Here is a 26,547-nt window from a genome sequence, read left to right on the forward strand (position 1 = left end):
ATACTAAAAACCAACAGTTCAAGCTGTGAGACCCTCCTTTTTAGGCTCATCATGTATATATGTGTAAGTAAACCATATATCATAAAGACACCACAGTCTCCGCTGTCCCTCATTCCAGGGAAACCAAATCCTGTGTAAGCACCTGGAACCTCTGGAATTTTACGCCACTCTAAATTAGGGTGTGTAACAATACAATATTTCTAAGACTATGCAAATAGTAATATTTAGGCAAGCATAATGCAGGTGGGAAAGATGGAGGGCACAAGGAGAAGGGGACGGCAGAGGACGAGATGGTTGGACAGTGTTCTCGAAGCTACAAACATGAGCCTGACCAAACTGCGGGAGGCAGTAGAAGACAGGAGTGCCTGGCGTGCTCTGGTCCATGGGGTCACGAAGAGTCGGACACGACTAAACGACTAAGCAACAACAACAATGCAGGTGGCTGTGACTTTTAGCTGATACATGAAATGTAAAAGCAATTTGTGTGTCTTGTCAAAGCAGGCTAAGGCAATCTAGTAACAACATTCTGGTTTTCTCGTTCTTCTGATTAGGAGAGACCTTTTCTTGATTTTTGTTGTACTTTAAATAATGATCAGAACAATGTATTTCAGTCAAAACTTGAAGGTTTTCTCCCAGAGCAGCTGGGGTTGATATTCCCATCTCCCTGGCAAGTACTAAAGTAATGCACTTTAGGAACAGGATTAACCCTGCATTATTGTTAGTGCATTTCCACTGGCCTTCAACTTTGAGGAAATGAAGTAGGGGTTTTTGTGTGGTTTTTTTTACTAAATTGGAGTTTTGCTGAAATAATGGAAGTTGACTGTGGTTCACAATTATACAGGCAGAAACTTAAGTAGTTGTGGTTTTTAGAATTGCATGATGAATAATGCTTTAAAAACTATTTGATGATGTTCTCCCAAATCAATAAAACCCAATGTCTCTTCTGAAGTGAGTGAAATATAAAGATCTTACTCAACCTTGTGAGTTGAGTACTTCAGTGGTAGCATTGTACCCTGTTGATATATGTCCTGTACATATGACTTACAACTGTATCCCCCTTGACTTGGCCCATTGAACCCTTCAGACACCATTTCCATGAGGCCTCTAGCCTATTAAAGCACAAAACATATTAAAATAGCATAAGCAATCCTGGGGTGGGGGTGTCTATCCAATGGCCAGATTTCCAACAACATGTGGAGAGCAATTGGTTGCCCATGCCTGCTCTAGAACACAAATGCAACCTGAACATGGAGGCAAGTTAACAGTGCCTTGAAAATCCCCTCGTTCAAAGGTATGGCAGACAGAAACCTTTCTGCCTATCTAAATGACTATTATTATGAACTATTTTCACACACAGATCACCAACCCTCAAACATGTAGCTATTCATAGATGTGAGTAGTTTGTATCAGTTTAATAAACCACATTGTTGTCAGTGTAGTTCAAATCAGTCTTTCCTGACTTCTTATTACCCATTTCTACAATATAGCAACCATGTAGGTTTGCTTCATGAAACGTGCCTTGTGGTAGCCAAGTGACTATTACGATAGCATCTTTGCTAGAAATGTTAGCAGAGCAATCCAAACCCAAGATCTGCCAGGATGAGATAATTTGATTTGGCAGATCTTTGACTTTCCTGCCTATGCCAGTGTTAAGTTCTTCACCCTGGCTCAGTCTACAGAATTTAACGTCTGCTTCCTATAGTTAGGATTGCTCTGTTAGAAACAATTTGGTACCATTAACTTGCCCTTTATTTCCCTCTGAATGGATTCCCAATTATAAAGATGACTATGAATTATTTGCATCTTAACTCCTGTCATGTGTATTCTGCTAATTACAAAATGTGTGAGCTATTTAAGCCACCTTGCATAAAGCTTTTTGAACCATGCCGCAAATGTTCATACAGTATTAATTTAGCTGGACAGACCCATGTTCTGCCAATGTCAAAATATAGTTGTGAGGAGGAAATACAGTCTTGGGATGAGATAATGACTAGGTCAAGGAGGCCCAATTGACGAGTATGGTTTAAGGCACCAATTAGTAGGAAAATGGGAGAAACTAATAGGAAGGTCAATCAAGGTTAGATATATACAGGGTATATGCCCAAAATGCATATAGGGCAGGCATGAGGAACCTCTGACCCACAGGTAGTTGGTCAATGAAGCTGAAGCAGGCTGAGAAAGCTCATCTTCCAAATGTCTGAAAATTCTGTGGCATGGTTGGTCTCCTGGAGCCATCACGGAGCAAAATCTTCTGTTTAGGATAGTCACAAATGGTTGTCCTATCTGTAGGACCACTAAGAATTCAAGCCCACGTTCTATTTTAACCTTCTAATATGCTTGGCTGCCAGGTTGATCTTGACGTATTCTATGTCCGGGGTGCTTGCCATATTCATAAGAACTCATGTGTGATTATGTTTTTCTGAGCTGAGGGTTAGATGAAGATTAGTGAGAACATCAAAGCTGGAGTTAAACTGAAGAGAGATGAGCTTGTGCCAAGTCATTAGAAAGGTCTTTGAAGTGATTACAGATTAAGCACTGTCTCTTTTAAGTGGGATACTTATCTGCTTTTCAATATTTCGAGTAATAAAATGTGACAGGCTATACTTTTCTGGGGGAATTATCATGTGCCTCCTGTATGTAAGAAGCAAGTGGACTGAAGGCTGTGTGCCTTTGAACCACTGAATTCTGAAGCAAGCACTCAACTACAAATCCAGCAGTTTGTATTTATTACAATAGGATATTTTATAAAAGGAGAAAACTGCAGCCACACGCATTTGACCTTGTCTGACTAACGTGCCCCAAAGATAGCCTTTTAGAAAATATAATTTAGTAAGAAACTGCAATAACCTCCAACAGATAGGTTTCCTGAATTTAGAACACTAAAGTTGGTGTAACAATAATTCATTTCATACTGGCCAAACTCACATTCTGCTCCTTTTTCTAGACCTGATAACATGATTGGTTATCTTAAAACAGCAAGCTATGAATTTACACAAACTCCTCATTTGTTTGCACATTGGAAGAGTGAATTGAAGATTTAAGTGATCTGCAAAATCAAACAAAACCTGGTGGAATGAAGACCTATTGACTACAGTAAAAACTTTCAGTGCCTGTACCTCAATACAGTTGTTGCATCTTCCCAAAAGACACCTGAGAACAGCTGGTTTGTGTGGAAGGCCAGAGGTTGTCACTGGGTGTTTTTAGCCTGGGCACAAAACAGCAAATTGTGCTGCTCCTTTAAGGAAGCTGTGATATTTAACTAGTTTGTATTTGTGGTGATGAAATTCCCTTCTGAGACATAGGGTTCATCCACACTTATGTTTTGCCCTTTGCTTCTTAGACACAGATCCACGCTTTAAAGCTCTGTGTCTGACTGCTCTCTCTCCCTCCGCCCCCGCTTTCCCCAGGAAAACCCTCTCTTTAACACTGAGCAGAACAAAAGGCAATTGGAGTTTTCTGCAGATTGCTGTTTGTTCTGATTCAGCGGTAAAGAGTGGGTTTTCACAAGGAAAGCGGGGGGAAAGGGGAAAAGCAATTGGACACTGAGATATCTGTGCCTAGAAATACAGCCCAGAAGAGTTGGATGAGCACATAGCCACACTAGATCAATCTAGACTAATTAAAATGCTTGAATCAGTTTCAAATGCTTAAAAATGTCACTTCCTGGTCCAAGTGTTTTAATAGTAAAATGACCTCATTGCTGATGAACCTGTGAAAGCAATAGCATAAATTAATTGGTATTAATTGGCATTCTGTTATTATCATCTCTTTATTTATTCTGCTATTATCTGTTATCTTATGGTCTAAAGCAGGGGTGGGAACCTATGGCCCTCCAGATGTTGGCCATTATTTTTGTACATGGGCCGTGCAAGCTAGGCCAGTGGGATTTGGAGTCCAACAACCTCTGAAGGGCCACAGAGTTCCCCAGCTCTTGCCTGACATTTGCTAAGTTTGGTCCTTGTTAAAATGCCTCCCTCTAGAGGCCATTCCCTGTCACCTTCCACATTCTGGACAACAGGACTGGGGGTGGGGCAAGCATCATTGTCAAGTATATGGTCAAGGTGATGTTCCTGAGAATGCAGAATAGGATCCAAAGGCAAGCGGTCTCTTCTTGTCTGAATTAATTCCAGGCAAAACTTCCTAAATGATGGAGGAGTTAATACAGATGAAATCTGGACTAAAAAAAGACAAACTACTCGTATTCTCAAGAGTGACAGACCAGAGTACCTGAATAAATTCAATGATAGAAAATGTTCTGCTGTCTTTTTCACATTTTGGCAGACATTGGAGGAAATTGTATTATTTACAGTACAGCAGAATTGTTTGCCTTTTGCCATTTCAAATTTAACAAGAGATAACTGTGACAGTAAATAATTCCAAAACTACTACTCTTGACAGTGTACCTTTTCCTTTGCTCGTGACACATTAAATTGTCCAGGATAATCTATTTGAGGAAGTAGAAAATATTGTGTGAATAGTTCTGATAGACTAGAGTACTTGCCTAGAAGACTTTTCACCTGGGTAGACTTTTGGGACCTACCAACTGCCTGATGTTCAGTCATGATAAAAGATATGAAAAAGCTATTACAAACCATTGCAAACAAGCCTCCCAACATTCCATGTTGACCAAATTGAAATCCTGGTCAACATCAATCTCCCTTAAGATGCCCTCTGCTTGTGGCAGTAAAAAGGTTATATGGTAAAAGGTAACACAGGAAGAAGCAGAATATAGGACACCTGCCTGCTATATATCAGTGTGTTTTCCAGAATCTGCATGTCATTGTCATTTTGGATGGAGAAGATTCAGCCACTGGACAAAAGTAGATTAAAAACAACAACAGAATTTTCTGTTGTTGAGGAAATAAAGTTGGAAACAGAGTAGCAGATATGTTTTCTTTAAACCTTAAAGGTAAAGGTAAAGGGACCCCTGATCATTAGGCCAAGTCGTGACCGACTCTGGGGTTGCTGCGCTCATCTTGCTTTATTGGCCAAGGGAGCCGGTGTTTGTCCGCAGATAGCTTCCAGGTAACAAATAGTTACTGTAGTTTCCCACTATCTCACATGGCAAATTTGTTCTAGTGGTATGACTTAAACCTATAAATTGATACAGTAGGTGATTTCTCTTAAAAGCTGTTGATGTGTGGTTATGGTTTAATGCATGGAATATGATTCCTCAGGTAGACCAGGCTGGATTGTTTTTTCCACCCTCTTCATCATCACAACAACCCTGTAAGGTAGGTTAGCCTAAGAGATTTTGACTGGCTGAGATCCCAGTCATCTTCGTGGCTGATTGGAATTTGAACCTGAATCTCCCTGGTCCTAGTCCAACACTAACTGCCACACCACACAAATCTCCCATGTCATATTTATACAGTTCTAATAAACTTTGAATAGCTGCCACATTTCTGTAGATGCCTGATTGCTATTTTATATATCCAGTCTCAGATGTGATATTTCAGTAATTTTATACGTAAACATGACATTCCAAACTCTTAAAGAATTCTTCCCAAGAGAGTTTATTTCTATTTTCCCCACCCCAGTGTTTAGTAATAAGATTTTTTGCTGCCCATAGCATATTTTTTCCACTATGATCCTATTTTTCTTTCTGACACAGCCTGCAGTGTCATTTTAAAAAACCACTTGAATAAAACTGCAAACCTATCATCCTCAGTTTCTCGTATGGTTCTCATAACTTCTGCCCAAAAGTTATTTATAATTTTACATTTTCACAATAGGCACAAGATTTGCTTCACCTTCTTAGTATCTCCAGCACTTTTAGTATAATAACTGCATCAAGCTTTTCCTTAATTGCAAGTCCTATGCACACTTTCCTTCAAGGAAGACACAACGTCACTGACTTCTGAGTAAAACATACATAGGATTGTGTGATTATTGTGCCATGTACAACTCCAGACCTTCTTTGATATGTTAGTTTGGGAATAAGTTTGCCCATTTTGTTTTTTATTTCTATTTTGGGATACTATTTCCATCAGAAGACCCTAATTCTTAGATTGAAATACTTTGCATATTTTTAGATTAATCAACAAATTGTAAAATTCTGTTAATTTATAGAATCGTAGAATTGTAGAGTTGGAAGGAATCCTGAGGGTCATCTAGTCCAACCCCCTGAAATGCAGGAATCTCAACTAAAGCATCCATGAGAGATGGCCTTCCAACCTCTGTTTAAAAACCTCCAATGAAGGAGAGAGGCCACCACCTCCAGAGGGAGTCTGTTTCAATGTCAAACAGAATCTCCTTTCTTGTAACTTGAATCAAATTGTCTCTTGAGGGGAGGAGGGGTTTCCTGGAGATTTCAGGCTTAAATCTCCCTTCCCTGTGCACACCCACTCCCCACTGTGCCTATTATTCATTTCACACACACACACACACACACACACACACAAAGAGAGGGAAAGGGAGAGAGAGAGAGAGAGAGATTGCTAATGTTTAGGTGGAATCTTCTTTCTTGTAGTTTGGATCCATTGCTCCGTGTCCTCTTCTCTGGAGCAGCAGAAAACAACCTTTCTCCCTCCTCTATGTGACATCCTTTTATATATTTGAACATGGCTATCATATTACCCCTTAACCTCCTCTTCTCCAGGCTAAACATGCCCAGCTCCCTTAGCCGTTCCTCATAAGGCATCGTTTCCAGGCCTTTGACCATTTTGGTTGCCCTCCTCTGGACACGTTCCAGTTTGTCAGTGTCCTTCTTGAACTGTGGTGCCCAGAACTGGACACAGTACTCCAGGTGAGGTCTGACCAAAGCAGAATACAGTGGCACTATTACTTCCCTTGATCTAGATGCTATACACCTATTGATGCAGCCCAGAATTTCATTGGCTTTTTATCTACTTGCACTTTGACGTGCTTTCGAACTGCTAGGTGGGCAGGAGCTGGAACCGAGCAATGGGAGCTCACCCTGTTGCGGAGATTTGAACTGCCAACTTTCCGATCGGCAAGCCCTAGGCTCAGTGGTTTAGACCACAGCACCACCCGCGTCCCAGAAAGGAAGTTAGCGCCTTGTTCATGAATGGCTGGTTAACCTGGGACAGAACCTTGAGATCCTGGGAAGATATAGGTAGTATAAAAATGTAATAAATAAAATAAATAAAACCCATTTCAGAATATGATATGATGTAGGCAGGGCAAGGTTCAACTCGTACCAGCTGTTCTCCTATGAGCTTGAACAAACCCAGGAAAAACAGCTGGTGGAGACACACATTTAGGATATGGCTGTAACATATTCCTTGCAAAGATACAAATGTCTTAGCAGCTACTCCCATTGTGTCTACTGGCTAGGGAATTATTGCAAAAGAGCAGATTCATCAGGGACACAGCCCTTTCTGTTCTCTATCCATTTGACTTCTACTAGAGAAGGGGGCTGGAGGAAATACGGCAGGTTAATTAAACTAGAGAGAGCATAATTTCCAGTGAAACCAGCATGTACAGAGAACAAAGTAAGGTCAGGGTTCTTGCACGTGCCTATAAGAGGCAGCTGCCTGTCTGAACCTAAGAACAGTTTTTTGCAAGAGTTCAGAAAAGTGATCCCATTATATTCTAAGCTATCTGTGAAATTTCAGCTTCTCCAGCTTCCCAGAAGTTGCTAGCTTACTGTATCGCCCCCTTTTCGCATGGCATTTGAGTCTTCCATCATTTAACCAGCATGCAACCCCCTTCCACAAAATAGGGCTTTTAGCACAATTATAAAATGAGCCAGAACCAAACTAAATACCAAAGTATTACAAAATACCTTTGTCAGCTTTTCCACAGGCTTCCCTAACTAATAGCTGAGCCTGGAATAAAACAGTTCTTTTAAAAGTAAGTGTTGCAATTCATGCCAGTTGCATTCAAAAAGTGTAAGCCTGTTTTCCTTAAAGTTAAAAGCAAAACTTCCCATTCTTTTTACACTTTACATTTATTTATTTTTCATTTGTAACTTTTTATACTGCTCCTGATACAATGAAAACCTCTAAGTGTTTACATAAAAGCAACAAAAATATGACAACCATTCTCGAAAACGAGAGGAAAACAAAATGTAGCTGTACGTGTGAAAAGAAAACGGAATGGTGTACAAAGCAAACCGAAATGAAAAGTAAAAATCAGGGTCCAGGAAAGTTTGGGTAAACAGGTATAGTTTTAGAGGTCTTTATTGTATCCAGCTCACAGATTACACGAAGAGCACCCTAGCACCCATAAGCATTTTAGCAGCTGCATTTTACACTCGCTGCAACTTCAAAATCATGTACAAATGTAGTCCTACATACAGCACAGACCTGCTTTTCAAAACAAAGCCACAATATCCATTAAGTAACATGGCACAGGGTACGATTCAACACAGCAGACATCGGTGTCCATGAGAAATGGGGCTTCTCCTTCCTCTTCTCCTCTTGCGTGCCCCAAAATCTGATCCAGAGATGAGATTTGCACAGCACCCAGTCTGTATGCCCCCTGCCCCCGCACCATCACCTTCCTGTTTGTCACATCTATGCCACCATCCCAGTATGCACATTCTTCAACATCATTGGACTGGTCATGTGCGGATGCCTGATTATCGACTTCCAAAGCAACTACTCTATTCTGAACTTAAAAATAGAAAGCATAATGCTGGTGGGCAACAAAAGAGGTTTCAAGACTCTTTCAAGGCAAATCTTTAAAAAATGTAGTATAAACACCGACAACTGGGAAACACTGGCCTGCAAACGCTCCAACTGGAGAACAGCCTTTACCAAAGATGTAATGGACTTTGAAGATGCTCGAACTCAGGGAGAAACATGCTAAGAGGAAGGTATGCTTGGCAAACCCTCACCATGAGCAACTCCTGTCCGGAAACCTACCGTATGTCCCCACTGTGGAAGGACATGTGGATCCAGAACTGGCCTCCACAGTCAGTTACAGACCCACTGCTAAAACCGTGTTTATGGAAGACAATCTTACTTAGCTATGAGTGATCACCAAAGAAGAAGATGCAGATAGTTCTTTCTGCTTCTCAATATGCTGACCACAGGAGGAGGAAGGTTTAGATTTACACCACTGCTCATCAATGAAATCCTCTAGGTGGCTTACAAAACAAAAGTATCATACACAGCAGCAACAACAACAACAACCACCACAACAAAAGAACCCTGTTTAAAAAAAATATTCCCTAGTGGAGATAATATAGACAGGCTATATGATCCTCATCTGGTGCTCACTGTCGGGGGGGGGGGGCAAGTCTTGCCCTCTTCAATCTCCTTTGCCCTGTGTAAGCAGCTGCTATGGCTGTGCTACCTCTTTTCTCATTTCAGAAGGCAGATGGGCTAATCCATAAAGAGCCAATGTATATTCATACACCAGCTTTCTTCTACAGTGGATGGAATCAGACAATAGACTCCATTACCCACCCCCAAAAGGCTCTGAATCTGAGCATATGTATGTTCAAAGGCACACATCACTTTTGTGGCTCTGAGCCCATCGTTGTCATTGCATAACTTTTGGCTTGGGGCTGGGATAGGGGGCATTTAAAGGACAACTGGAGAGAGGGCAGGGCTCAAAAGGTTTGAAGGTTTACCAAAGGTAGCAATGGTAGTGCAGCAGTCTATTTATATATAACTAATTTTTAATCACAGCTTTCTGCCTCAGAATGCCCAAACTTGAGGTAGCACCAGAGGTAGGAGGGGGAGGGGATCCCTCATGTGTTATGTTTTGAGCTCTTGAAATTAGTGATGATGATGGGTGAATCTCAATTTAGAATTGGGCTGAGGAAATTGAGCTATTTCCATACCCTGCCAGGATGGAGACACCACTAAAACAGCTATTGCAGCACTGAGAAAGGTAATTAGTGTGGAGAGAACTTTTTACATAGCTCAGCTTACAATCCATGCTCAAGAGCAATAACCGGAGTATGGCAACTGGTTTGGAACACAGATCTATGCTATTTCTGTGCCAAACCCCTATTCCAAACTGAGTAATTACAGGTTTGGGCAACACCACGAATTTGCCTTTTCAACTCATGAGCAGAAGTTAGATGTACACTGGCAAAAAGAAAAGGAACACAGTAACCTTCAAACAGGGCCATCTTCTGAAAAATACCGCTGTAATGATACACTGGCTTTCCAGTTTTTAAGGGGATTTTTGACATGGGAGTGACATTAAACTTTGACCCCACAGGCATGCTGAGATTGCACAGTCCCATAAGGACTTACCATGCACTCTTTCCAAATGTTTGAATAAAATCTGAGTGTATTTATTTGTTTGTCTGCACACATAGTCAATGTAATTAAACTGATAGAAAACTGTAAGTTAGCTATAGACTTACTGGATAACTTTGAGCTATACTCTTTCAAGCTCTGGTGCTTAACTGGCTTAGAAGCAGATTCCATTAAATGTCAGTATGACTGAATTTCCAGTAAATGTGTTCAAATCTGGGGTACGTGCAAAATAAGTCCCAAATGTCAAGGGAGATATTACAGGGTTGTTGTGATCATGAATGATTTAGGGATTAAAAAAACACTTTCAAAATATAGATTATTTATTGTTTTAGTGCTCTGAATGATAAATCAGTCAACTGTCCCTATTTCCTCTGCCAAATTCCATTTCCAGAATCATGATAAGCAGATAAATTTCAGCGAGAAGACAGCAAAACTCTCTGTTCCCACTGAACACCCCCACCAAACAAAACACAACTCAGAAAAGGGTCAAAACAGTCCCGTCACAAATTTCTATGAAAGGTCCTTTATGGGTTTGTTGTTGTTGTTTTACTTGAATAGCCTCATCCTTCAAAATAAATTCAAATGTTTGATAGTATAAAATTCCAGTTGATCACTAAGAAACTTTGATGAAAGGAAAGCCAAATAATGGGAACAGATAACATGTTCTAGCATTCAGAAATACAGGAGAAAGGAAATTCTGGGGCGCAGGGAACGTTCCTTGAGTAGTTCAGAGCTTTAGCTTTTGGGGGCCAATAAAACGTCCTGATCATTTGCCTCGAGTTTCTGGATGGATAAATCACTTCAAAGATTTACAAACAGTAGGATTGCCATATTTCAAAAAGCAAAAACCAGTTGTTGTTGTTGTTGTTTTACAAAAAAACGTGATTTTTGGATAGACTTGCCTAAGATCCAGGGCAAAGCGCCCCCTTTTGGAAATCCCCCCCAGACACTTTGGTTTGTTATAGTTCTGTTCTGTAAAGAAGATACTAGCAGCCTTTCCCAGCCTGGTGCCCTCCCAATGATTTGGACCACAACTCCCATCAGCCCCAGCTGGCTAATTTAATAGTGCACAGCCTCCATTTACAGGAGGGTCCCACCCACTTCAACATACCCTCCAACATTTCTCTGATGAAAATAGGGACGTCCCATTCCATAATGATAATTTTACTATTTATACCCCACACATCTTACTTGGTTTCCCCAACCACTCTGGGCAGGCTCCAACATATATAAAAATATATTTAAACATTTTTTAAAAAACCACCTTCCCTATACAGGATTGCCGTCAGACAGCTTGGGGGGCAGATAACTCCATACCCTCCAACATTTCTCCAATGAAAATAGGAACATCGTAAAGAAAAGTGGGACATTCTGGGATTAAATCAGAAATAGGGGCACTTGGAGGGTCTGCGTTAAAACTTTTGGGACACACTGCTTTAATGTCAGAGGAGCAGCTATATGAAAGGGATTGCAGCCCTGTAAAGAACTGGCAACTTGGCTTGCCAATTCTGTATCTGCAAAAGCTACATTTTACTTGTCAAATCTTCAGAAACAAATGCTTAATTCAAGGGTAGAAAGGCTTGCTTAGTTGGCCCGTGTGTATTGTGTGTGTTTCACCTTTGTTCACCATCTGTCCCAGCTAAAACTGATGGCTGCCATCTGAGGAGGACTTCCTGATGTTCAGCTCTCTGTTAGATGATCCTGTGTTCTCCCCCACCCTCTTTTGCTAGGGGGGGAGGAATACCACACACGACAAAAGACAGCGGGCAGCCTTTGTGTGGTGCACACGTCCATATCCCCAAGGATCCTTTGTATTTGCACCCTTACTAGCAGCCTTTTGTGTTCCTAGCCCCCAGATGGTTTCCAGCAGCCACACAGCCCTTGTATATTCAAATTCAGTAATAGGTGATACAGTGTTTTCCAGGCTTTATAACTAAATGGGCACTTTCAAGTTTTAAAAAGCAAGTGGGCACATTGGCCAAAACATCCATATTTGTGCAAAACTCAATAAAGCAACTAATTTAAACTAAAGACTCAAGGAGATTTTTAAGCATAATTGAAAGCCTTTTGTTGATCTCTCTCTCTCTCTCTCTCTCTCTCTCTCACACACACACACACACACAACTTGTAATAATGTAATAATCTGTGGTTCAGGAAATACAATTCAGTAGGATAGGAAGTGAAATAAAATAACTCTGTAGGCCTTATTTGCTATTCCAGATATATTGTATTTTGATTGTTTGTTTTACTGGCAGTACATTTGCAGGAATCAATCTTCACGACTATTTATGTAAATGTATTCCCTGATATTTTAAATCAGCTATCATGGTCGCTCAAAGTCTTTGTGTATCATTTGGTTTAGGCGAGCAAAAACAGTGCCAGAGAAGATTGATTTGCTAATCATAAAACTTTGTTCTCTTAATTTTTGACTCTGTCCCAGTATACATCATGATAATTATGGGGGGGGGGATAAAACCATATTAATCAAACTCAGATATAGCAGCACTTTTGTTTGCATGATATTTTGGCAGGAAGATAATTAAATAAATAAACCAAGGTCAGTGGACGGGCTTGTGGGAAGCTGAGTAATCTTGGATCTGGGCCACACTGAACAAAGCCCTCAGGGGGATTATTTGCAGAGTCTTGCAATATGTGTGTGCGCTCGCACAGACACACGCAATATATATATGGCAAAATACTAACTGAATGTTTTAAGATGAAGCAGCTGAAATATGTAACCTGACTCCAGTAATATGCCTCTGCTACAATGAAAACGTCCATGGAACTAAAGCTGGTTCTTACTCTTGAATCCCTAAATGGCTTAAGACACAGAATACTTAGACTCTGTCTCTTTCCATATTATCCTGCCCGCTTCCAAAGAACCTTGTTTGAGTGGGACAAGAAGGAGTCCCTGTCATGGCTACACCTTGATTATGGAACATCTTGCCCCATGAAGTACAATTGGACCACTCTATCATTTTCAGTCTGTTATATAAGACTGTTCAGGTTTGTGAGGTATCAGGGGAGGGTTACTACCTCTGGTAGGGACACGGGTGGTGCTGTAGTCTAAACCACTGAGCCTCTTGGGCTTGCCGATCAGAAGGTCGGCGGTTCAAATTCCCAAGACGGGGTGAGCTCCCGTTGCTCTGCCCCAGGTCCTGTCAACTTAGCAGTTTGAAAGCACATCAGTGCAAGTTGATAAATAGGTACCGCTCCGGCGGGAAAGTAAACAGCATTTCCGTGCGCTCTGGCTTCTGTCATGGTGTCCCATTGCACCAGAAGTGGTTTAGTCATGCAGACCACATGAAACTGGAAAGCTGTTTGTGGACAAATGCCAGCTCCCTCAGCCTGAAAGTGAGATGAGCGCTGCAACCCCATAGTCACCTTTGACTGGTCCTTTACCTTTACCTTACTACCTCTGGTGAGGGGCACATCATGTCCATCTGGGGTAGTTTTCCCACCTTTGGTCCCCGCCCAATACTTAACTCTCACCGGTGGCTCCTAGAAGCTCTCAGCCTGTGAGAGGAGACTCTTTTTTGCTCAGGTATTTCAATGTGTTGGATCTTCCTTCGCAGGGTTCCGTTCTTATTTTCTGGTTTTTTCTGGTTTTATTGAGTTCACAGGCTTTATGGAGGCTGCTTCTAAGATTTCATATTGCTTCCTTTTTTACTGTGCTTTCTTGTATTTGTTATTTTAAATTGTATGCTGTCTTGGGAGTTTTGTACTAAACAGCAACTGATAATCTTCTCAAGCAAATAAATAAATAAAACAAAGTAATGCATAAGCTGTTCTGAGCTCCTTGCAGGAAGCGTAAGAAATATGAGTAAGCAAGGGAGAATGCAGTCGTTTTTTTTAACTTGCTCCTAGTTAGGTGCTATACAGAGCTGTGAGTGGCTGGGGGGATATAATGATGAATTGTTGCAGGCATTTGTGTTTCTGTTTATGTAGCACAGGAGACGGTGCTTAATGAAGGAAATAAAATTTTAGTGAAGTGATGTGAACTGTGGCTTATTCAATATGCTAATTAAAGAGTTCACTTTTACATGACCCAGCACAGTGGAAAAATGTCTACTGAATCTGGAAGCTTGGGTGGAAGTCTTTTAATATGAGTTCTGCTATCCAAATGCACATGGCTGATTAGCTCCCCATTTTTCTGGATCAGATATCATGAGTGAAATTGACACCCAGCCAATTTTCTTGGGAGTGACACTGATTCAGATCTTAGGAAATCCTGGGTCTCGCAAATCCTGACTAACTTAAACCAGAGCACCTCGGTCTGCTTTTACCACTATATGGTAGCAGAGTAGTACTAAGTCTCCTGGTAAGTGACATTCTCCATGTAGGACTGAGAAAATGTTAGCTGTGGGATTTGAGGGAACGATTTTATATTGGTACTTCTGAATAAATAACTCAGTTCCTTCTGCAATACAATTCTTAAAAGATTCAAGCATCTTTTGGGCAAGGGTTTTCATAATCCTACTGGCCATGGAAGAAAACAACAGATATTTATAAGGACACAAGCACTGCCATTTCTCCACAGATTCCATCAGTGTGAGGGAATCATAGAACCATAGAGTTGGAAGGGACCCTGAGGGTCATCTAGTCCAACCCCCTGCAATGCAGGAATCTCAACTAAAGCATCTATGACAGATGGCCACCCAACCTCTGCTTAAAACCAGCCAGGCTGCCCCTCTGTACTCTCTCCTCTTCACTGCAATCATGTTGTTTGTGTGTGTGCATGTCCTTGGTTAGGAATGGCAAACCATTGGTCATGCTGGCTGAAGGTGATGGAATTTGGGAATCCAACAACATCTGGAGGGCCACATACTTTCCATCTCTGCTACAGGTGCCTTCACAGGCCTCTCAGTTTACCGTGGTGTTGTGCATAGGCTCAAAAGGTTTTGCAAAGTACATGCCATCAATTTTTGGACTCTTGAGCCACTCTTTTCAATAGTTTTTTTTAAAAAAATAAATAAATACAGAATGTATGGATCCATTGAATACTGATTCAATCTACTTTTCTGGGAGCTCTTCATTTGCCTGAACTCAGTGATATTATACTTCCACTGTGTTGGAGGAAAGGGAGCCCATCTTTTCTGCTAAGCTGTACAGAATGGATGAAACAGGAGTTGCAAAAATGCTTTCCCCACTTTACATGGAGAAATAGTTTCATATTAGCATCCTTGATCCACGGAGAAATCAATTTATGTTAGCTGAACCTGACATAACCTTAAGGACTGCAACTTTGATGAGAGTGAGGCATGAGCAAAACGTAAAAGGAATTGTGAAGGCATTTTTCTTTTACTTTGGAATGTTTCCTGTAAACAGTCAGGAAAACAAATATTTGGTTTGTGTTTGCTTCATTGCTGGGGCTCAAAAGAGCTTATTTTGTGCCAAGGCTTGCAGGCCTGTTGATATCATAGTCTGATTTTTCACACAATGACTGTTTATAAGGCAACTGGATTTTTAAAAAATAATAATTACAAATCATTTCTCGAAAGATTACACATTATGAACTTGGCTACAGACCTGAAAGCAAGACAGCTCTTCCTAGAAAATGAGAATGAATCTGGCCGACATTAATTAAGTTATCATGGCCTGTACTGCTTTTATGGTACCTATATTTGCAATGTATTCAGAGAAGCAATGAACCATAAAAGCAAGAGATTACCTACCATTCTTTTCTCAGTTTCTTCAAAAGACTAAGACAAAAATCTGAAGCTGCCTTCACTTAGGCCATATTCATGCCCTACGATTAAAGCACATGACTCCCCCCAAAGGATCCTGGGAAATGTAGTTTAATGTGATATATGGGAGAAATATGGTTTCAGGAACACAAATGGAGAACTGGCCTTTCCTAAAGAGTGTGTACACACTCATGCTCATGTACACACAATGTTTTTAGGTACATCCATGTGCGTTAAGTGCATATGGGATGTTTGTGTACTCATGTTTCTGTGGCCCGTTCCATGCATTACACAGCAATAAAACCAAGTTTGCTACCAAGTATCCACTTGGCAGGAGCGTGTCAGCCAATGCTGGCTCTCTTGTGAATGTATCTTGCATTAATGTCCATATTGGTATGCATTTCCTATCAGAATTCTGTGAGCAGAGCTATCAGTGTCAGTTTCCCTGAGGCAATACCTCTTGAGGCTTGACAAAGTAGTGTTGATAACCCATATTGTTCTGGATATCCATCTCAATGGGAGCTAAGATGACCCAAACTGTGATAGGTGGAGATGATACATGCTTATTCTGATGGGGAGGACAAGCCAAAGTCTGTGAAAAAAATAAATTAAAGGAAGCAGCAGCAGTAGACTACATCAAAATAAGAAAAGGATAAAGTTGTGCTTTTTGCAGCTCTGAAGGAGCTGGCTGTTCCTCTAGAGCAGTGGCGTAGCGTGGGTTGTCAGCACCCGGGGCAAGGCAAGTAATTTGCGCCCCCTAACCTGCGGATTTGCGCCCCCTAACCCGCGGATTTGTGCCCCTAACCCTAACCCTCAGATGTTGCGCCTGGTGTGGCCGGCCCCCCCTGCACCCCCCACGCTACGCCACTGCTCTAGAGAAGACCTGATGTGGGTGCAATGAACTTTTGTGGATTACATTTCCCTTCATCAGGTGTATGAAGTGTTATCCTGACTATGTAACTATGTATATACAGTGGATGGAGGGAGTTATGAACGACAAGATCAGAGGGAAATGCAATGCAGTAAGGTAATTTACATTATTAACAGCAGCCATTCCTGAAACAGTTGTTGTTGACAATAACAGATACCTTGGCATTTGTAAACTAATTTAGACATGTATTGTGATCAAAACCAAGCCACAAGTGATAGCACTGGGCATTTGGATGAGCTGTAATTCTGTGACTTCATGGTCCAATCTTCCTTGAGGTTTTCAGAATCAATAAAAAGCTTGCTGGAATGAAAAAGCCTTTAGGGACCATTTAAAAGCCACCAGGGGGGCAAGTTAAATTCTTGGGCACGAACTCCACAAGTACAGAGCCACCACTGAAAAGTCCCTATTTCTAGTATCTACCTACTTGACAAACTTTAGTGGTCTGCCCAAGAACAGAGCCTCTGAGGACAATCTTGGGGATTGGCAGTGCGGTATCGATGATGCTTCTTTTGCCTACTTGTCCTGCCAGTGATTTTTTCTTTTGAACATATACTCTCACAAAAATCGCTTAGCGACACACACAGAGAGAAAGACACACACACTTCTTTCTTCCCTTTATACACATATACCACATCTCTTTCAAAATCAGTCGCTTTGGCAGTGTTTCTGTGTGAGAAAGGTCAGGTTCTGAAGAAGTTGAAAACGGATAATGCTACTGAGAGTATCACTGATCCTCTTTTAAGGAGAGTTATGTAAGTTGTCAGAGGAAGTGTTTGGATTTTATATACGCTGTCATAGCAGCTTTCCACTTTAAGTGAAGCATATACCATCTTCAGTAATGAAATAATGGTTGTAGCACAGACAGTTGCTATTTTTAACATGCTGGGGATAAACCTCGACTAAAGTATGTGCTCTTTTCGGCAGATGATAATATGCTGGTTGGGGGCCTGCAGGAAAGCTTTCTATTTACCGCATTATGTTATAACATAGAAGTTAAACAGTGTTTCATTAGGGCTCATTTTTTTAAAGAAAAAATAATAATTCTAACTTGTACTAGCAAATCACTTATTTTTTGAGAGTCCCATGGACTGCAAGAAGATCAAACCTATCCATTCTGAAGGAAATCAGCCCTGAGTGCTCACTGGAAGGACACATCCTGAAGCTGAGGCTCCAATACTTTGGCCACCTCATGAGAAGAGAAGACTCCCTGGAAAAGACCCTGATGTTGGGAAAGATGGAGGGCACAAGGAGAAGGGGATGACAGAGGACGAGATGGTTGGACAGTGTTCTCGAAGCTACAAACATGAGTCTGACCAAACTGCGGGAGGCAGTGGAAGACAGGAGTGCCTGGCGTGCTCTGGTCCATGGGGTCACGAAGAGTCAGACATGATTAAAGGACTAAACAACAACAACACTTATTTTTCATTGGCACATCAATACAGCATAAGAAGAGCCCTGTTGGGTCAGGCCAATGGCCCATCTCGTCCAGCATCCTGTTCTCACATAGCCAACGAAGCAGATTCCTATGGAAAGCTAACAAGCAGGACTTGAACCCAATAGCACTCTCCCCACTTGCGAGTAGTCCCAGCACCTGGCATTCAGAAACAAAATGCAGTCGTATCTTGGATCCCAGACGCCTTGGTACTTGGATGTTTTGGCTCCCGAATGCTGCAAACCCGGAAATGATTGTTCTGGTTTGCGAACGTTCTTTGGAACCCAAACGTCCAACAAGGCTTCTGTGGTTTCCGATTGGCTGCAGGAGCTTCCTGCAGCCAATCGGAAGCCACACTTTGGTTTCCTAACATTCTGGAAGTCGAACGGACTCCCGGAACGGATTCCGTTCGACTTCCAAGGTATGACTGTATAGGTTTCTGATGTACTAGTCTGTAACACTGAAGGATTGTATACTTTTCTCTCTGTTTATCAATAAATAAGTACAATACTGACTTTGAAAAGTAGGTTTTCATAAAAAGTTTTTCCATAAGTAACAAAAGCACATTCAGTGTCTCTTGTTTTCAAATCGTAGAATCCTTTACACAGGTCAATTGCAGTCAGGTTGAGACATTTTTGTTATAGGCAATGTGGGGTTGAGGATGAAAGAGAAATGGGGAATGGGGGGAGTCGAGGGAGACACTAAACTTTCATTCTTTACATAGTACATGAGTGGAGCTTTTTTTCAGGATCACATGGATAGGCATCTTGTTTTTGTTGGTGCAAGAGATCAGAGGGTCCAAGTCGTAGTTGGTTGCAGCATGTTTTGATTGTGTATGAGCAGGGGGTGGGGTGTTGCTGGGTTAAGTTAGCCATACTGATTCATAGAACCACAGAATCGTAGAATTGGAAGGGACCCCAAGGGTCATCTAGTCCAGTGTTTCTCAACTTTTGGTCGCCAGCTGTTTTTGGACTACAACTCCCATCATCCCTAGCTAGCAAGACTAGTGGCTAGCAATGATGGGTGTTGTAGTCTGAAAACAGCTGGAGACTCCAGGTTGGGAAACACCAACCCATTGCAATGAAGGAAATCTTACAGTACTTATTTCAATATATACATTCTATACACAAGAAAAGCTGCTCTAGCCAAATTCCAATGGCCGCAATGAAGTCATCCAGACACTATATATTATATTGTCCATGTAGTCAATTGTGTCAGGGTTATAATCCAAAGGCACGTGATGCAGCAATCTTGTTTAGGCTAATCAGGTTCTGGTCTGTGCCTGGATGGGAGAATGCCTGGGAAGTGTATGAACATTGCACTGAGTTCAGTAAAAGAAAGGTGGGATAAAGGTAGAGTGAATAAATAACTCATTTGTCTTGATTGCATGGGACTTCCATTTCTGTAACAAGACTTCTTCCACCTCTGCTGTCCTCCTGTGCACCCTCAGCATTTGGAAACCCTCTGGAGCATATTTGCATGGGAAGAGGAGAGGAAGTGGAAAGCCTATTGTGCAAGGAGAACACCTCTTGCACAGCACTGGAAACAACACATGGTATTTTAGGTTTAACAGTATGCTGAACTATATGTTGATCTGAAATGGAGATGACTGAAGTAAATGAAAACTGAACTTTAGCAGAGTACCTATTGATTTATGGAAGCCTATGAGAGCATTGAGCATGACAATATTGCAAGGGTATGAATCCTCTTTTCGATTAGCTGCTCCACACAATTGCTATAGTAGAAACACGCTTGCCTAGAAAATGTATATTATGACATAGCTAATACATACAAATAGTAAATAAATTAAGAAATAGCACTGCTATTTCAAACCAAACTGCCTTAGAGATAGACTGGATTTAAGAGACTCTTAAAGGTGGTGGTGAAAGACAAATAAAAATAAAATCACATTTTTAAGGGGAGGGAATACTACATCACTGCTGATACAATTGTAATATCTATTTGCAAGGGAAGCACTCTCATGAAAAGAGGTGTTTTGAACCCCTGAAACTTAAAAACTAAAAGGACGGACCCAATTTAAATGAATGCAAATTAAGAAAGAACAGCTGTTCCACTTGTTGAGCTCCCATTATGTCCAGCAAGAGTGAAAAATAGCATCTATGCTCTTTCATAAAGCACAATCAAAAAAGGAGTACTCTCGGTCAGCTCAAGCCAGCCCAAGCCAGAGCAGTAAATGTCAAAAGGCTGCGTAGTACCCAGCTTGGTTCTTTTGGCACATGAGGCAGAAAATCCCACACGCAGCTCTTCCCCGCCCTGGCAGTAAAAATACAACGGTAATACACGCATCTGCTCCTTCTTCACCACACCTCAGTGTCCCCTAAAGCCAGAGAATAAATAACTCTGCTAAACACCCCATTCAGAAGACAAAACAAAACTGGATGTTCTAAAACAAAAAAACCTTGAATGGCTAGTGACATAATAGACAAGCCACACTCTTGTAAGAACTCTCCCATGCGCCTAAAATTGCAAAAACCACCTTTCCAGAGGTTGACTCGCACCGATTATGCGCAAGGGGTTAAATAATGCAGCTTCCCCGCCTGGTGTAAAACGCCGACCAGGGAACTCTGGTGTGGCGCGCAGGCAGGAAACGCAGCCTGTGCCACCGTTGGCGAGGAGATCCGCTGCCCTTTTGCAGCCTGTTGGTGTGGACTCGGGTGTCTGGGGCGCGCGCGCGTGTGTGCGCGCGCTTGCTTGCTTCTCTGCCTGTAGGCTAAATGGTCATGTTTTTTGCGGTGGGGTGGGGGGAGGTTAGAAAAAAAGAGAGAGGAGAGAGAGAGAGAAGGGGCGTCACCATCTGTTCTTAATTCCCTGGCCGTTGGATTAGTAGCCTTCGGTGATGAGATCAGCAGGATCAGCTTTCAGGATGGGGCACCGGCCTGGCTTCAGCGGCAGGCTCTTCCCATCTGGGCTGTCTGTGTCATGAAGGAGGGAGGAGGAGAGGGAGGAGGAGGAGGGCAGAGGAGAAAGCGGAGGCACAAAAGCGACGGCAGCCTTTGAAGGAGCAGCCGCGAGGCGGGCGGGCGCGCGGGCCGGAGAAGCACCAGGACCGGCTCGCTCCCAGGCCACTCTTCCTTCTGGGGAAGAGTTTCCAGCGGGGAGTTTCCTGTCTGCGCCTCTGTCGTCTCCGGCGGGCGCGTGGAGCGCGGGAAGCGGGGCCTTGGCGCGAGTCGCCTCCAACTTGTCTCCAAAGTCTCCGCAGCCTCTCTCCCCCCCCCCCCCGCTTTTTAGAGGGTGGTGCGCGGAATATTAACCTGCCTGGATCCGTCTGGTGCCTCCGCCACTTTTCAGGGAAATGCTCTCGGGAAGTCCCAAGAAGATCTCGTGCTGTTGTTGTCTGTTGCCTTCCTAGAGGCTCGCGCGCTCTCCTCTCCTCTCCTCTCCTCTCCACCAGCATTCCTGGATTTTGTCTCGAACATCCGAAAAGACAAGAGAGAGAAAGAGGGAAAAGTAATAACCCGGGATCCAGCCAGAGATGCTTTTCTGGTCCCTTGGAGGTAAGTTTTCGGAAGAGGGGCCGCTACCCGAGGCTGCTTTACGCACAGCCAGACTCCAAAATAGCCACGGCTCTGTTCAGCTCCAGTTAGTTACCAGGGGTGATGCTGGAACAAGAAAAGGCTCGTTTTTGAGACTCGGGAGCGAAAGGCTAAGGGAGCAGTTCAGAACTTTTCCAGCCCTTGCTTTGGCGTATGTGATCATAGCCAACGCTGGCCATGCTCAAGAGTAAACTCATTGAAATCAATGGATTTAAACGTGCCCATTGATTTCAGTGGATCTGCTTTGCGAATGACTAGCGTAGGCTATTTTTTCCCATTAAAAAAATCTTTGGTCTGTCCAGTCATGTAGCAGCGAGCTAAGCAAACGGTTTTTCGGATAAATAAGCGCCTTATTGTCCCTGGCCAAGTGGTTTGTGACAGGCAGTCGCTGAAGGTTTTGTTAGCAACTTCTCAAACGAGCGATTGTGAAAGAGTCCTGAGCGAGATCTGTGCAGTTGTCCTTAGCAAAAGTGAGGCAGGAGTTTTTCTCTCAAGAATCAAAGCTAAGCTTGCTCTTTTTTTCTGGCGGGAGCGGGGTGGGGAGGGGAAGGGTGACTTTTTAGATTTGTAGGAACTGGAGGGTTCTGAAAGGCATCAGTTCTGCTCATGCCTTTCCCAGATATGTTCTGCAGAATTGCTGAAATTCCATTCAGAACGCCCCACATCTCATTCTATATTGTGTGGGGTTTCACATAAGACCCCTATTGAATTTCTCAGACACCAATTCTCATTCATTCTAGAAAAAGGAAGAGGGTGGTGGTGGTGGGGAAACAGAACAATATTCTGATTTTAGTACCTGTACCTTTAGGATAGCAAGTAATTTTTTTGTGGGGTCTGTGTGTGTGAGAGAGAAATATCCCACCTAAAAAGTTCTTTGTCCACAGATGAGCAACTGTTTTAATCTCCCATTTGATTACAAGCTGCAATCCTTAGCGCCAATCAGCCTAGGCTCCCCCCTCCCTCCCTTTAAACAGTGCTTGCCTGCCCTCGGTGACAGAATCCATTCATAAGGAGATAACACTGCATTGTGAAATGACTTATCCGGAGAGAAGAGACTGGCTGCTCCCAAAGGACTATTTTTCAGCCTTGCAACTGTTTTCATCTTTGTGTGTGTATGTGTGTGGAGGGGTAATAGATCTTCGTAGCTCAGACAGCCTGTAGCTTGTGATGCAATTTCGTTTATTTACTTTTTGCTAATGGCAGCAGGAAGTTGTGTGAGTATACACTGAGGGGGAGAAGATTGCTGCTGGTCAACGTAATTGTCATGGCTTTCATGAGAAATAGGCTTGTGGGGTTTAAAATGCAAGAATGGAAGCCATTCTTCCATTTGTGCCTGCCAGTGTCTCGTTTGACCTAGGGCAACCTCTCTTTGCTCAGTTGCACCACTTGCACTTAGGGGAAAAATAATACTCCTCCCCTCCTCTCGCAAGAGCACTGAGGCTTAATTTATTAATGCATGTGAGGCACTCTGACTTTCTCAGACACTGCTGAGGAGGGAGCCCAGTGGATGGACTAGGGAGCTGTGAAACGAAAAACCACAGCCCTGAATTAACTGTTTATGGGAAACAATGGACTCGGGAGTGGTTGCCTGTGCTCTCCCTGGACAATTGCTCCCAATGAATCTCATTATTTAATAGTTTCTTGCTACTTGGGATAATAATAGGTCTCCTACACGAATCCTGGTGAGATTGTTTGCATAGCAATGTAAAGTTGAAGATAATTACAGAACATCTCCGTTGCTTGGGGCGCATGCATAATTTCCAGATAAGCAGCAGCCTTAATATCTTACAAGTAAATGGATACCAAATTACATGCAAAAGGGCACAGGTTCTGGATAATTGCAGTGTAGATAATGGGTATTTGGGTGGATGAGGAAGTGAGTAGTTTAGATTTCAGAGGAAAGCGTTAAAATGCAGGTTTTGGTTTACCTTAAAAGAAATATCATCTTGTAGCATAATGCTTGCTGAGCGAAAACTGTATCCTGCTGGTCCGTGGCATTCCTTATTAACTCTGCAGACTTCTTGTGGCATGGGGCAGTGTGAGCTTGGTGTAATGGATTTTCCATGTTCCAAGAGCAGGCGACTATTTCTGTCTCCTTTTCTTCCCTAGATACTGTTTTGTCCCACTTTGTGTAGGTCAGTGTCTAACTCCCTTTGAAAGGAAACGTCTTTGTGTCCTGTTTTTGCTGGTGTTCCATCTGCTGGATTTGTCATTCTCTGGAGGAGCAAGAGTTAATTCTCCTGTTCATGGCCTGTCTCCATATTAAAGCATATTAAACCCCACTTACATCCCTGACCTGTAAGGTTGCAATTGACAGCCACAATAGGTTCACCACCTGTCTAAGCTGATCTGGGATTTATCTTTGATGTTCATGGGCAGTGATGTAGGTTTTCCAGAAACTTCTGAATTGGGATTCTTTTCCAACAGGAATGTTTGGGAAATGTTCCCATGCACATTAGGGTCATTTGCACCGGGAATCTTTCAGATTGCACTGGAAAATTTTCTGATATCATAGAGGTTGGAGGAGAGGAATCTATGACCCTAGATGTTGTTGTACTTCAACTCCCATCATCCCTAGCTAGGAGGGCTAATGCTCAGGAATGTTGGGAGTTGTAGTCCAGCAATATCTGGAGGGCTATGCCCTAAAGCAGGCACGGCTAAACTTCACCCTCCAGCTGTTTTAGAACTATAGCTCCCATCATCCCTAGTTAACAGGACTAGTGGTCAGGGATGATGGGAACTGTAGTCCCAAAACAGCTGGAGGACTGAGTATGGCCATGCCTGCCCTAAAGAGTGATCTAATTTATCAACTTTATTTTACTTGTCTTTGTAAACAAACCTAAAAACTTGCAAACTGTTGAGCTTGCCTAATAAGCTGTTTGCAGTTGGTAACTATTACTAGTAATTGTTACTGTCCTTTCTCTTTTGGCGTTGAAAAAGTAGGCGTGCTTGCATGTTACATTCAACAAGTGTACAGTCTGTGTACCTGTTTGCACAGATAGTTGAACCGAATGTATATTACATGTACATATTCACATGTAATATTCAATGAATGTATAGTCTGTGTACCTGTATCATTCACACAAACACTTGTGTTTAGAGACAACATGTACCTGGGCTCAGTGTCAACATGTGAACACCACAGAGTTGCCACCAGCTAATTTTGCTGTTCTTCTGACATTCCTTATTTGCAATCTTCGTCCATGACATGACAGATACTTCACTTTAGCACAACTCCTAAGCTGTACATTTCATTATGAATGATGATGGTAAGATCCCCCAGCTTCCACTCAACTTCTGAGGAGAAAATGCTTTTCATGTGTTTGAAGTGAGGAGGGAGTATAGCTGGTGTTGCATCGGCTTAAGTTGGAATTCTCTGATACTGTGGAACTTGCAAATCCAGGCCGTAGGCCAGCAGAGCATAGAATTAGCAGTGGCTGCTGTTCCATGGGGATCTATGGCCTCATTTTGTAATCAAGAAGCAAACCTTATTTCATTATGATTATTGGACAGGAACAAGGCCGCAATGTAGTTAATACGGGGGTTGCAAAAATGAAGGATGTCAGTATACAGCAAGCAATTAGATTATCTGAATCAGCCTTTCCCAACCTGGTACTCTGAAGATGCTAGCTGGGGTTGATGGGTGTTGTTGTCAAAAACACCTAGAGGACTCCAGGTTAGAAGTTGAAGATGACATGGCTTATTGGCATTTAAAGCAGCTGAGATGTTGAGTTTGCACATTCTTCATGCCAGCTTTGGCTCCTGTGGATTTAACTTTAAAGGTGCCCTTTTGGATACATCTTGGCAGCAGGATTTGCCAGCTAGGTCTCTCCCCCACTGCTCCCTCTGCCCTGCAGTCCTGGCTTAACCAGGCCAGACAACCGCTTGTCATCTCTTGTTTCTTGGGCACACATGCTTTTCTCATTGTTTGCTGGCATGGGATTATTCCAGCACAAACCATCTGCTCCAAGGATGTGTGGCCAATACTTTGCTTGTTGTCTGCCACCCTCTTTGTGTCTATGACTTGCATTTTCAATTACTCTTATGTGCCTGCAGAAGTCAATCACCATCTGCTTGTCCGTTCATGAGTCTCTATTTTCCTCAAATCTTCGTGTGTGTCCTAACTTCTATGTTTCGTTTTCGTCTTTGATGCAACTGTGCATTTTCAGCTTATGCTATACTATTAGTGTAGTGTGGGGGTAGAGTTTAGAGTTCAGCATGTCCCACTTGTTTTTGCTCCCATTTTAGTGTTCTCATTCACCTCCCCCCCTCCTTCATTGGATTTACATTCAATATATTCTGCCCCTTGCCCTCTGATCTTCCATGTTTTATTGTTCTTAGCACCTTGCCATGCTAGGTTACCTTTTAAAGAAGTTTCCCCTCTTTCTGCATTACCTGGGAGAAATTCTAACTGAATGCAATGGGATTTACTTCTGAGTAGACATGCATAGGGTTACACTGAGTAGGATCACTTTCCTTTCCCCCTGAGACATGGTGCCTGTTTGCTTGAAGAAAGGCATTGTACTAATACTTGTTTAAAATGTTTGTTGGTGGGCTGTTGATGGTAGGGAAGATGGTCTGAAAGGTCACCTTCAGTTACTAGAAGGGTAGTTTACCATAAAGACATTTGATGTTTTTTTCAAGAATGTAAGTGTAAGCTAAAAGTCTAGGACAATATCTCATGGTGGGTACAAGCTAGCCAATAATTATCTGGCTGGGCCCAAGGAATTGTTAATGCCTTGTGGGAGAAGATTGT

The 26,547-nt window shown here is 42.4% G+C and overlaps 1 protein-coding gene across 2 annotated transcripts in view; it reads left to right on the plus strand.

Moving 5' to 3' along the window:
* Positions 1-26,547, plus strand: part of SPSB4 (splA/ryanodine receptor domain and SOCS box containing 4) — a 175,669-nt gene that overhangs the window by 83,618 nt on the left and 65,504 nt on the right. The window contains exon 1 of one of the 2 annotated variants that reach the window (XM_083443027.1): positions 20,854-21,752. The exons of the other annotated variant lie outside the window; for it this stretch is intronic. The gene's annotated coding sequence lies outside the window, so the exon portion shown is untranslated. Of the gene's footprint in view, positions 1-20,853; positions 21,753-26,547 lie in introns of those variants that run through there. 2 annotated transcript variants of the gene reach the window in all.

This window comes from Podarcis tiliguerta (assembly GCF_965153285.1).
Source record: "Podarcis tiliguerta genome assembly, chromosome: 5".
Taxonomy (NCBI): domain Eukaryota; kingdom Metazoa; phylum Chordata; class Lepidosauria; order Squamata; family Lacertidae; genus Podarcis; species Podarcis tiliguerta.